General features: G+C 42.8%; 1 protein-coding gene across 1 annotated transcript in view; it reads right to left on the bottom strand.

Annotated features, from left to right (window-relative positions):
- The window catches only part of LOC138961211 (actin-binding protein WASF2-like), a 62,638-nt gene that overhangs the window by 31,426 nt on the left and 17,879 nt on the right, over positions 1-13,333 (bottom strand). The window lies entirely within an intron of this gene.

Below are 13,333 nucleotides of genomic sequence, written 5' to 3'. Positions count from 1 at the left end.
ATGTATGAGTCACTGTGTAATTTACTGCTAGGGAGGGGTCCTGGCACTCTGCACAGTGTATGCCGAGGATGATTGCAGCTGTCAAGATTTCACCTCGCCTTAATTTCAGTCACAGTCACACATGTCAAAAACTTTTCTGCAACTAGGAAGTAAATCATGCACACCAGTTTTGCGCAGTTCATGTGTGCATATAAAACTGATCCGTAAACTTTGAGCCCCAGCGCGCGCTTTCTTCCCTTCCCCAAACGTCACTGCCGTAATTAGTCATGAATTCTCTTACTTGTTTGATATCAACAGCAATACCTTCCATCATTCCTTACTTTCTCCGCCCCAGTTGAGCCTCAGTTGAACACACAGAGACACACAAATTATCGACAGACACACAAACACACGACGCATCCACGCATATGTCTACCGGTAGCGCTTTTTGGCTTGTGTACTGTTAGGTGTACGGTGATCAACAAGGACTGACCGTCCCCAAATGACGCACCCCTCGTAGAGAAGGCTCCAATTGTATTCTTGTCATTCGTCACAGCTGACACTGATCGCGTTGTACCAAGCGCCATATATCGCATTGTTCACATACGGGTGCAGTCTCACAACGAGAGGCCCTAACAAAAGGGACTACCTGCATAAATTCACGCTTTACAAACAACGCAGCTTTGGTAGAGCACAGAATGCGGGGTGTGACTGCAACTGCAAGATCAGACCAGTCGGCAGTAACTCAGTGTCACACAGGGTTTTTTTTAACGAAGAAACATGGGAAGAAAAAGGCCAGCTACACATAATATGAAACTGTACTCTGAGAAAATGAATGCACCAAAGACATCATTGTCCTCTGACGTCTGCAATATAGGACGCAACCCTTTGCTTGGAACTTCAAACATCGGAGTCTTGTATACAATTTAAAAAAAAATTAAAAAAAGGAATGCACACAAATGTCACAAAATAATGATCCAAATAATCGGTGAGCGGTTAAGACGGCCATTAAGGTCCATCCAACTAATGTTGATGTGAACATGGCGGCAAGCATGATGTGACGTGACATCACTTGGTCCTTTCTCGTGCGTCACACTATCGACGTCCCACTTTTTGGTGGTGAAGAACTGATGTAAAATGTACCAGAACAACCTGAACCCCTTCAAAGTCTGACAAGGCTGACCTCAAAATGCAGTCCCTCTACGCTGTTGCATAAGAAACATCAATTGAATAAAATCTTGTTTAACCCAAGATACAGGGCAACCAATTCTGATCAGTCTCAACGGAAGGACACTTACCTCCTCACTTACAATCAGTACCCAACCCGCTGTTTCAGGGAGCCCTGCAAAGGCATGCGGTTTGACTTTAACAGAATAACAGCTACGGCTACAATTACGGACAGCACCGGACCCAAAACAAACAGTCATTGTGACCGTTTGAAAGGGTGCGATGTGACCACAAAAAAGGGCCAGCCGTCGGACCGGCCACCTGAGTTGTTGGGGACACCAATTTGAGGAGGACCGCGGGCAACAGGAAAATGTGCTGGCGACACAACGTTGGACCACAGAAAGGACCGAGTTGAGGTCATGAGCACTGGGGAACCTGTACCCACAGCGTCAGGAAATCGATTTTCAATGTTTTCGTTTCACACCCCTGCCCACAACGCCCGAATTTTAACTCAGGTTTTGTTTTCCATCGCTTGTCCGTTTGAGTGTTGTGAATCGAGTGAACGGGACACTAGCGCTGGTCGTAGAGGCGCTGAATGCGAAGCCGCCCAGTAGTTCAACGTCAACCATCATCTGTGTTTTCAAAGGCTTTCTTGTGCTATTCACGCGTTTGCTCTGTCCCCGCAGTGCGGAAAGGTTAAATAATCTTGAAAATAAGTCACAGCCGTGCTTTATGTTTATACTGCTAGTGCTAAATCACTGCTACAGAAACTGAAAATATACATCATAATAACTTTGGTCTGTCAGTGTTTCACGTTGAACGTTTGATTACCTCGTGCTACGAAAAGAGCAGACTGCTTCTTTTCTCTATTCCCTTTTCTAGCTGCGTAGCATCAGAGACATACATTCTATCTATGTCTCTGGTAGCATCGACATCCACAAAAACACACCAGAAAGCAGATCCATCTGCTCCAGTGACCTACCGAGGCGATAAACTACAGCCAGCTGAACTAAGCCATTAGGTCTCGAACAAGACATTCATGTGATTTTATACAGATTACCGGAAAAAATTAACACTCTCATCACTGATTCAAGCTGTGTAGCTTACTCTGAAGCCTGCAATTTGTGTTGCAAGACACGCGAAGGTATCTGCATAAAGAAAGTGTGTGATCCATGCGGTCACCGTGTCTAATGAGTCATCGCTAATGTTGACAAATCAGGAGCTGATTTTTCAGTCAGTGCTATAAAAATGAATGTGACGTGACGTCTGTTAATGCGCTTTTCATAAACCTTGCTCATGACAGTTAAAGTGCATCGCGTGCGGTCACTGATACGTGTTTTGTAACCGTCACGTGGATTTAAAGCGTCCATATCTTTTCTTTCAGGAAAGGCTTTCTCTCATCTTGAGGCTTCAAAGAATAGTACTCAGAACCTTAATTTAGAAATTAGACGCACCATTATGACATGTGTCACTCATTATTATGTTCCATGTAATCTTTATCGTCTTCTTCGTTCATGGGCTGAAACTCCCACGTTCACTCATGTTTTTGCACGAGTGGATTTTGACCGTTTTTACCCCGCCATTCAGGCAGCATACGCCGATTTCAGGGGAAGCATGCTGGGTATTTTCGTGTTCTGTAACCCACCGAACTCTGACATGGATTACAAGATATTTTACGTGCGCACTTGGTCTTGTGCTTGCGTGTATACACGAAGGGGGATAAGGCACTAGCAGGTCTGCACATAAGTTGACCTGGGAGATCGCAAAAATCTTCACCCTTAACCCACCAGGCGGCCGCGGCCGGGATTAGAACTCACGACCTTCCGATTAGGAGGCCGATGTATTATCGACTACGCCACTACGCCCGTCCCATGTAATCAAATAGCGTAATTCACTCTCAACAGCGTATCTCATAATCTGTACATGATTCTTCACTGTTCCATCTTGACTTACTTCTACAAACTGTTTTCATTCCGGGGGGTCACTGTGACCATCACGCAGGATTCCGCTGCTGTGATAATTGGGATTTTTGGTGACCAACACCGTACCCCACCCCACCGCGCCCTTTCCTGTAACACATTACAGTGGAAGACTTTAAACTCAAATAAAGACCTCTGCTTTTCAAGACGTGTCGCTCATAAGCTCTATAAATTTACCTCCATTTAAAGATTCTTTCCCTTTTAAGAACTCATTTTTCTCAGATTGTGGTCTTAAATGGGGGACCATTGTGCCTTGTCTATATGATAACCAGATGAAGAAAGTGCGAAGAATGTCCACTTTATGTCTACATCAAGACTGTTCTATCTATAGCTACATTCCACACACCATAGAAATATTGCCTTTTCAACAAACAGTCTGGAAAACGGCTTCACGAACTGTCAGGCATGGTACTGGCGGGGTCAAGAGGCAGCGCCCTTTGTGGGGGTCAGGGGGCAACGCCCCCTGAAGCTGACGACTTTTTACTAATTCAAATGTGTTTAGTGCCCTCTCCTTGAAGCTGAGAGGGATATAAGTGAAAGATAACAAGGCTTGAGTAAGAAAAAATAATAATCTCAAGTGAATGGGCGGATTTTTTTATTTTTTTTTTATTTATTTTTTTAAATTTTCGTTTTCGGCGGATTTCCGCCGATCGGCGGAAGAGTACCATGCCTGACTGTTCTCTGCTCACTGTTTACTTTGACTCTGCTCAGATTGTACACGTCGTGCCTGTCGTTCCGCTGTCCCAACGATCTGAAACTATCATGTTTAGCAAGCGACGGTAGGGACGGGGGTGAGGGAATTATCACCGTTTCGTACCATGACGATAATTATGTATTGTTTTGTTGTCTGTAAACTCTTTAAAAAGCTACGAATAAGCAGTACACATGAATTCGATAAAAGAAGACTGGCTTGGGCTGGAAACATGACAGAAAGAGGCTGCATGCAGGTCAGCATGTTTGGTTTAAACAATGTTTATTCATATTTATATGTTCAGGAAATGTACATCGACATAAGGTGAAGACAACAACAAGCCTACGGCTTATGGTGGTGTCAGCATGTTTCATGGTGGCTGTACATGTAACACCAGCAGGCAAGCCTCAATAATAACAGGGACAAACCTGACATTAACAACTGCAATGCCAATGGGCACTGTCATGGTGAAAACTACCACCACAGAGAAGCCGACAATGAATCCTTCATGGTAAGGTTGGTGTGGGGGCGTGTGCTATGTGTGCGGAAACGGGGGGAGGGGGGGGGCACTACTTGACATTCTTTCAGTGGTGCGTTGGCGAGTGGTGTCGAAGGGGGGGAGGGTGTTGAGGTAATGGGCCAATTACATCATTCAACTTTTTTGTATACAACTGGCTGGATGCAGCGCTTGACATCGTGTGGCAGATCATTTCACACATCCTCTCACATGGCAAGCGGCAAGCAGCCCGCAGCGAGTCGCATTCAGCACTGACATGAGCTCTATTTTCAGATAATCGCCGAATGAAACATGTTGGTTCCAAACTGAAATGCAATTCGGGATAGATGTGTGAATAACTGTTAAGCAGCATATCAGGGATAGATCCACGTAACAGTTTCGTGCGTAAGACTTCTACAAGTTGACGCATGCAGCCAAACTGCATGATGTACCAACCTCTCAGCTCCAGGTGCAGAACTAGGCGTGTGGCGATCAGGAAGCCTTCACCGAGATGACTGAGTGCGTGCCTCTATGAGTGTGGAGTGTGTGCTGTACACTAATCAAACTGACGAATAGTGACGTCACCTGTGTTTGGGAGTGTCATTAGCGACAGAAGCGGACGGGCTTAGATGTTTGTTATCATACAAAAGGCTTAAAAATCGTGTTCACTTCCATTCTGCGGCATTCCTGACGTGTTAGTATTTTCTTCCTAACACCCCCCCCCCCCCCCAAAAAAAAAAAAAAAATTACACTCACACAAAGGGGATCCGATCCTCGACCTTTGGACTGCTAGATAATACAGATGGTTGTAATGACCATTCACAGAAAAGCTTCAAAGTTCCGGTTACCCTTTTAGTTTTACTGCATTCACAACAAAAACTTCTTACTTCTTACTTCATATTCCACCCCAGCGCAGTGATAGTGCCATATAATTATAGTGTCCTATTGTTAATTAACCATAGCTTAGTCAGGGGTGGAGGTAAGTGTTGGGCGACACACACACACACACACACGCCCACACACACATACAACAATTCGGAGTGAGAACACACATGAAAAGAAATAAACTTCAATAAACTGTAGACGAGAGTAGTATGAGGAATCCCTGAAATTATACAGCTGCTCTAAGCAGAGAGAGAGAGAGAGAGAGAGAGAGAGAGAGAGAGAGAGAGAGAGAGAGAGAGAGAGAGAGAGAGAGAGAGAGAGGGAGAGAGAGAGAGAGAGGGGGGGGGGGGGGACTGGGTGGCAAAAAACACCGACAAAGGAGGATGTCCTGATGGTTTATCTGCATTATTCTTGGCATGGAGATGGAGGTCTGGACGCAGAGCTGAGTAAAGCGTGCAGGCAGCCTGATGCCAGTGCCGCCAGACGTGAGTTCTGAGAGCACGCGGCGGGCGTCAGTAGCATCTGTCTACACCACTGTGCGCAGAAAATAGAATTGGCCCTGATCTAACCATGCCCACCACCAATAAAAACCCACACAGGAGGGCGGGGGTTGGGGAGGGGACTGTAAAGGCGATTTGGGAATGACGGGGTGGAAGTGGAGCAAATACTTTGGTGACTGCGTGCGTGCATGCTCCTTGCAAAGGCCCTTAAAAATACTTTGATGCAAAAGTTAAAAGAACAATGAAGCAGAAAAGATCTAATTCTTAACAAATGAGCAAAGAGTTCAGGCGAGAGAAAATGAAAATAATAGGAGGAAGGGTTAGAAGCTAAGATGATCTACTGGTAGAAGACGAAAGGACCTAGCTATAAAGGAGAAGCATTTATGTGTATGGTTGGAGGAAGATGACAAAGAGGAAGAAGAACGGACTCTCCGTCAAAAGAGAGACAGAGAGATGCAGAAAGGAACAGAGAACAGATGAAGAAGAGGAAGGTCAAGAAGAAAGATCTACCGCCAAATCCCCCACGATTCAGAGGAGAAAAAAATAAGATCTGTCTTACCGGGATCTCTCTCGCTGTGTGTGACTTGCTTGCCAGCCCAAACAGCAAGGTGTATGAATAAGACACCATGTAAACATGTCTCATGCAACACTGATATTGCAACATGAATGACTTCCTGGCTACACAGACATTTTCCCCACTCTAAATCACGCGTAAAGAAATGTCAAGTCGACTCCCCATACGTACTAATTGGACGGTTCAAAACAGACACAGTTGAAAACCATGCAGATTAGCTGAAGGTGTTTGTGAATTGTTTACAACTCAGCCAGATAAACATATCTACAGCAGACAGAAATAAATCTGTATTTCACGGTCCTCGTGTTGCTAATGTCATCCAGCTGTATGCAGCGAAAGCAGGAAAGCATTTTTAAGACTAAGAGTCAGCATTAAATATGTATCCTGTTGTGCTAAATCAATCAATCAATTTACTAAATCAATTAATCAATGAATTAATCAAAGCAAATCAATGTGTGCGTGCGTGTCAGTTTTACACTCCCAAAACGATACATAACTGTACTGGGAAAAAAAGAGCGCCAACGATAACAGAATGGGCCCAGGTTATCGGTTAGCTACCTGGACTCAAGTTAGTGTTACCTTTGCAATCTATAATGTGTCCCTGCTTGCAGAGATACCGAGCGACCTTATGCTGTCAGATCCGGGAAGCAAAAAAGTTATGGGGGCAAAGAACTGCGACTGCATTTATTTATCACTTCCTTCTTGCACAAATTTTCCAGCACAGAGAAACACACAAGTAAATTCATCCAAGCAAAAGGTGGTACATCGCGCTGCAAAAAAATAATATTCTTGTTCTTAAGAAACAACGTTCTTTCTTTTATTTCTATTTTTTATATTGTTTTATAACTAATGAAGGTTCGCTTGCACTATCACATTCAAAAGGAACAGATTGTGACATGCGACCGGGTCTTCATGTGAGGGTCAATTAAAAACAAAGTAGACATGTCATTGCGGCGTCTCTTCTTGTTGGTTTAAACATAAGTTTATTTTAACAAAGGTTACAATCACGACATGTATACAAAACACACAGGTAACAGCAACAAGCTAGAAGCTTATAGTGGTGTTCCTGCATGGACAGTACAACGTAAGGCGGTAACGGCTGAACAATTCGTCTCAATAAGCCAAATCTATTAATAACATAATAAACGTTGCATAATGATTATAAAGAAAAACAGTAAAAGGAAGGAAGGAGGGGAAGAAGAGGAATAAACAAGTCGCGTAAGGCGAAATTACTACATTTAGTCAAGCTGTTAAACTCACAGGATGAAACTGAACGCACTGCATTTTTTCACAATGACTGTAGTCCGCCGCTCGTGCAAATCGCAGTGAAACTGACGAGCCTGTTTAGCGCGGTAGTGGTTTCGCTGTGCTGCATAGCACGCTTTTCTGTACCTCTCTTCGTTTTAACTTTCTGAGAGTGTTTTTAATCCAAACACATAACATCTATTTGTTTTTGGAATCAGGAACTGACAAGTAATAAGATGATTTCGGAAATTTAATTTTGATCATAATTTTTATATTTTTAATTTTCAAAGTTTGTTTTTAATCCAAATATAACATATTTATATGTTTTTCGACTCAGACAATGATGAAGAATAAGATTTAACGTAAATTTGGATCGTTTTATAAAAAAAATTTCAATTACAATTTTCAGATTTTAAATGACCAAGGTCATTAATTAATTTTTAAGCCACCAAGCCGAAATGCAATACCAAAGTCCGGCCTTCGTCGAAGATTGCTTTACAAAAATGTCAATCAATTTGATTGAAAAATGAGGGTGTGACAGTGCCGCCTCAACTTTTACAAAAAGCCGGATATGACGTCATCAAAGACATTTATCCAAAAAATGAAAAAAACGTCTGGGGATTTCTTTCTTTCTTTATTTGGTGTTTAACGTCGTTTTCAACCACGAAGGTTATATCGCGACGGGGAAAGGGGGGGAGATGGGATAGAGCCACTTGTTAATTGTTTCTTGTTCACAAAAGCACAAATCAAAAAATTGCTCCAGGGGCTTGCAACGTAGTACAATATATTACCTTTCTGGGAACGTCTGGGGATATCATACCCAGGAACTCTCATGTAAAATTTCACAAAGATCGGTCCAGTAGTTTACTCTGAATCGCTCTACACACTCACACACACACAGACAAACACACACAGACAAACACACACACACACACACACACACACACACACACACACACACACACACACACACACCACGACCCTCGTCTCGATTCCCCCTCTATGTTAAAACATTTAGTCAAAACTTGACTAAATGTAAAAAGAAGAGGGATGGGTAGGAGATGTTGTTATCGTGAGCACACTCATAGAAAAAAGGTCTGTGGAGATCTAAACTTTAGAATAAAGTGAATAAATACAGTGAAAATGATTCTATTACTAATTAGTGTGGAGTGGTGACCCCATCGCTCATTACACTTAAAACAAGGGACTCCAATCCTTGACCCTTGAACTGCTAGATAATACTGTTGGTGGTCATGACTATGCATGACAAACGAAACAGAACGCCAAAAAGCCGTCCGCACTTATTACTTAGTCAAAAAAGGCACTCGATGTTGGTAAGCGCCCGAGCCTACGGCTTTGCTTTTCGAGCGTTGGCGTCCATCTTCCGTCCTCCCACGCCCCGGACCATTTGTTTCAATAACCTCTCATGTACCGCGGCTTTGTAATGCGATCTTTTTTTTAATCTTCAGAGAGTTCGAGCGTCTTTGTTTTCAGGTCAAAGAAGTAGAAGGGATAGGAAGCTTGGAGGATACGTTATTTCGCTACTTCAAAGCCTAGATCGCCTTTACGACCAAACGTTCTGCGTTCACGCATTTCCACATATAAAACAAGTCGCGTAAGGCGAAATAACTACATCCAGTCAAGCTGTCGAACTAACAGAATGAAATTGAACGCACTGCATTTTTTCACCAAGACAATACAGCTTCGTCAATCGCCGCGAGAAGGAAATCGCTCACCTCCCACGTGCAAAACGCAGTGAAATAAACAAGCAAGAATAGCGCGGTAGCGTATTGCGCTTAGCAGGAAAGCGCGCTTTTCTGTATTCTTGTTAACTTTTTGAGCTTGTTTTGAATACAACATATATCTATATGTTTTTGGAATCAGGAAGTAATAAAGAATAAGATGAAATCATTTTTGATCGATTTTATACATTTTAATGGTAGTACTAATCTATTTTCGTTAATTGTGATCACATTTTAAGACTAAATATGACATATATATATGTATATATTTTTAGATTTGAAATTTGATGAAGAATACGATGCAATCAATTTTAAATCTGTTCACACACACACACACACACAGACACACACACACATACCCACACCCTCGTCTCGATTCCCCGTCTATGTTAAAACATTTAGTCAAAACTTGACTAAATGTAAAAAGGATTGCCCTGAACTTTGTCTCCCCCCGCATATCATATGCCTGCTATTGTTACAACACTTATTTATCGCCTATAAATGTTACCAGTTATCAACATCGAATAATAATAAGATGTTTGATGGGTTGTTGACAGACCAACTTTTTTGTCGGTCCGAGGGGGAGCATATCGTCTATTGTTTCATATTTATTGACCAAGGCCGAAGGCCGCGGTCAATAAATATGAAACAAAAGTCGATATGCCCCCCGAGGACCGACCACAGGCGAAGGTATCGTCCACTGGACTACTACTATCACAGAAAGACTACAAGGTACGTCACTCACCTTCGAGTCTTCTGTGTTCTTGGAGTCGCTTCCTGGGGAAAAATATTGTTCAAGACGGTTTGCCTCTTCCTACAGTCTGTGTAAGGTCAAATAAATACAGTTGAATGATTGTTTGAACTGCATGTACCTTTAATTTTCAGCTTCCGTCCGCTGCAGGTTGTTATTAACCATCATTTGGACGAATCTTCGTTTGTGAGCCGCCAGGTTCCACCTTGCGTCAAATCATGCATCCGGCACCGAATATGCATACCAGCGCTCATTGGTTAATAACAGGATATTCGATGATTATTTTCCCGTGGGTAGCTTCCCTTTGCTGCACAATATTTACATATGTTTTACACCAATGAGCGCTGGTATGCATATTCGGTGCCGGATGCATGATTTGACGCAAGGTGGAACCTGGCGGCTCACAAACGAAGATTCGTCCAAATGATGGTTAATAACAACCTGCAGCGGACGGAAGCTGAAAATTAAAGGTACATGCAGTTCAAACAATCATTCAACTGTATTTATTTGACCTTACACAGACTGTAGGAAGAGGCAAACCGTCTTGAACAATATTTTTCCCCAGGAAGCGACTCCAAGAACACAGAAGACTCGAAGGTGAGTGACGTACCTTGTAGTCTTTCTGTGATAGTAGTAGTCCAGTGGACGATACCTTCGCCTGTGGACCGACAAAAAAGATGGTCTGCCAACAAACCACCAAACATCGTTTTTGTCATCATTTTGGTAGTGAGAAAATAAGTGCACAATCAACCCAGGGAGCCATGCTTTGAAACACGGGTTCCGTGCTGATAACCACATGAGTCCCGGTTTGATAACCACTGGCAATCAAAGCTGGCGTGTGAAAGCAACTTTCTGTGTTTTTGAGTTCATTAAATGTTGGGATGAATATCTCAGGTTTGAGGATGCACAGTTCTGTATGTTCATCTCGGTATTCCACCCCCTCGGCTTTCCGACGGTTGTAAATATTAAGCTGAGTGATCGAACGTGGAAGCTACGTTTGGTCAAAGGTCACAGAAGATTTGCGTCGTGCAGCTAAGGAAAGAATCGCGATCTTGTTTCTGACTCAGTACCTCTTTGTTTTTCATTTGACCTGTCATTCTGCTTGCTCGGCTTTGTTAGATGTTTGCATATCTTGTTGCTATTTTCTTTACTTTTATTATTGTTTCTTATTTGTGCTTCGTTTATCGATACAACGTCTTGTGCACGGGTCAAAATGTGTGTGTCAAGGGTCGTTTTACTTGAACTTGACGTTCGTGTTTCTCCGAACGTCTGTGTATCGAAACACAGATACACGCACTCCATGACTCTGTAAGAAGACAAAACATATCGCTAGGTTTCATTTGTTTTTGATGAATGTATGACCTGTCATGAAGTAGTTTTGTTTTTGTTTACTTTTGCCAGTTTGCCAGTTCGTTTTTGGAACTTTGCAAGGCAGTGTCGTGTCGTCTGTTTAGGTCTGGGGAAACACCAATGAAAAGAGCCGAAGAATCCCCGAGCGTTTCTATTGGGTTTGCTTTTGATTATCCATGTATAACCTGCTTCCTGCAACTATGGTAACCGGGGATTTATTGCCCGGGGAACATGAGATTTATTTCCCAGGTGCTTGTGAATGAAAACTCGTGAAAATGATGACAATAAAGTTTGTTTGTTTTTGGGGTTTTTTTCAGAAAGAAAGAGCCTTGAAAAATTCAAGGTCAATGCAAAGGCTCTCATGTTTTGATTGTTTAAAATACGTTAGTAGTACCCATAGCATCTTAACCCCTTAAGCTTTCAGGACCAAACGTGTTGATGAGTATTACAATCGGATGTGAATGCGTTATATATTGTGTGTAAAAAATGTCTGTTTGTCTGTCTGTCTGTAAAAAATTCCATTTCAAACGGCAGAAATTAATATGTAAGCGCCTAGGGCTATATCTAGATTAGGCGCATAAAAATGATCATAATATTAATAATAATAATTTACAGCATACCAAAGGGCTGTTTTAATCGTTGCCAATTCTCCATTGGACTGCTATCTTTTGCAGGGGTCGATTTTCGCGGACACAACTTACGAATTCCGCTGGAGTAATCTATTTTTCCGCGTCCAATTTCATCACAGTATCTATAACTTGTTGACTGAATGATATGGAGAGAAGTGAAGATGGAATAGAACACTACTGGAGGCTTGAGAGTTAAATTGTGCTGTCTGAAAACTCCTGATAACTAATAGTCATGTTGAGCTTCAATGCATTGGGGCGTCACTTGGATCATACTATTGCCAGTATTGGATTATGGATACAGGGTTCATTACGTAAATATGCACCATTACAATGTTACCATTGTTGTGTGAAAGTGTTTTTTATGTTTGGTTGGGATTTTGTTTTTGTTTTTTGGGGGGAGGAGAATGTCTTTTTTACCTGATCCAAACGAGTTGAATTTTTGTCTCTAAATGCACCAGATAGGCACAGATTTTAATGTACCATTTAAAACAAAAATCGGGGGAGCATGCCCCCGAACCCCCCTAGAATAAAGGGATTTCCTCTTTTTTAATCACAAGAGAGTTCCACCCCTGTTTTGTAATCGTAATACAGTACTCAGCGGAAGAAGACGTGTACCCCAATACAAAGTTCCACAGTTCTGTCTCTGATAGCTTCTGCTGATCGTCGACGCATTAAACAACCGTCAAAAGGACCGTGCGCCTTCACCAGTCTTTACAACATATCACCGCACTCAGGACAAGCTAAAAGTACACACTCCTCGCCATCGAGACGACCTATGATCATCACTACCCTCACAGGCGATGAACAGTACAAGGCGACGACGCCTGGTGAAGACACTACAGACCCCTTGCAGTCAGTAATTGGCGGGCACTTTAGAGTGCGTGGCCTAGAGAATGTGTAGTCAACTTCTCGTTTTGGCCGCCCTCTGGCCGCCGTGTATCGATCAGCCGCTTCATCTCCTAATGGGATCAGTTCCACCCACTGGGCAACTGGTGGCTCTGCAATGCCACTGCTAACCAACAAACACTCGGCTTCTTCCCCTCCTGGAGTAATGGGTGGGGATCGAACTCTTCTGACTCAGTCCAACTCTTCAAGACGTATCTGCATCTCGTGACAAGTCATTCATTGTCATCCAGGGATCCGCGTCAGTACAAAACTGTGTCTTCGGCTTCATAAGTGGTTGTCGAACCGATAAAGTGAAGAATTTGGATCAGTTTGTCGCTGTACGAGTACAACTGACGATGCTCAATTCTCCGACACAGCACAGACAAGGATACGTTTGAGGACTAGAAATGTATTCTAGTCCTCAAACGTGAACACGCGACGATTCGGAATACCCCAAAAA

Source organism: Littorina saxatilis, linkage group LG3, assembly GCF_037325665.1.
Source record: "Littorina saxatilis isolate snail1 linkage group LG3, US_GU_Lsax_2.0, whole genome shotgun sequence".
NCBI lineage: Eukaryota > Metazoa > Mollusca > Gastropoda > Littorinimorpha > Littorinidae > Littorina > Littorina saxatilis.
Note: the sequence above shows the minus strand (reverse complement) of the source record. Positions and strands in the feature narration are given on the sequence as shown.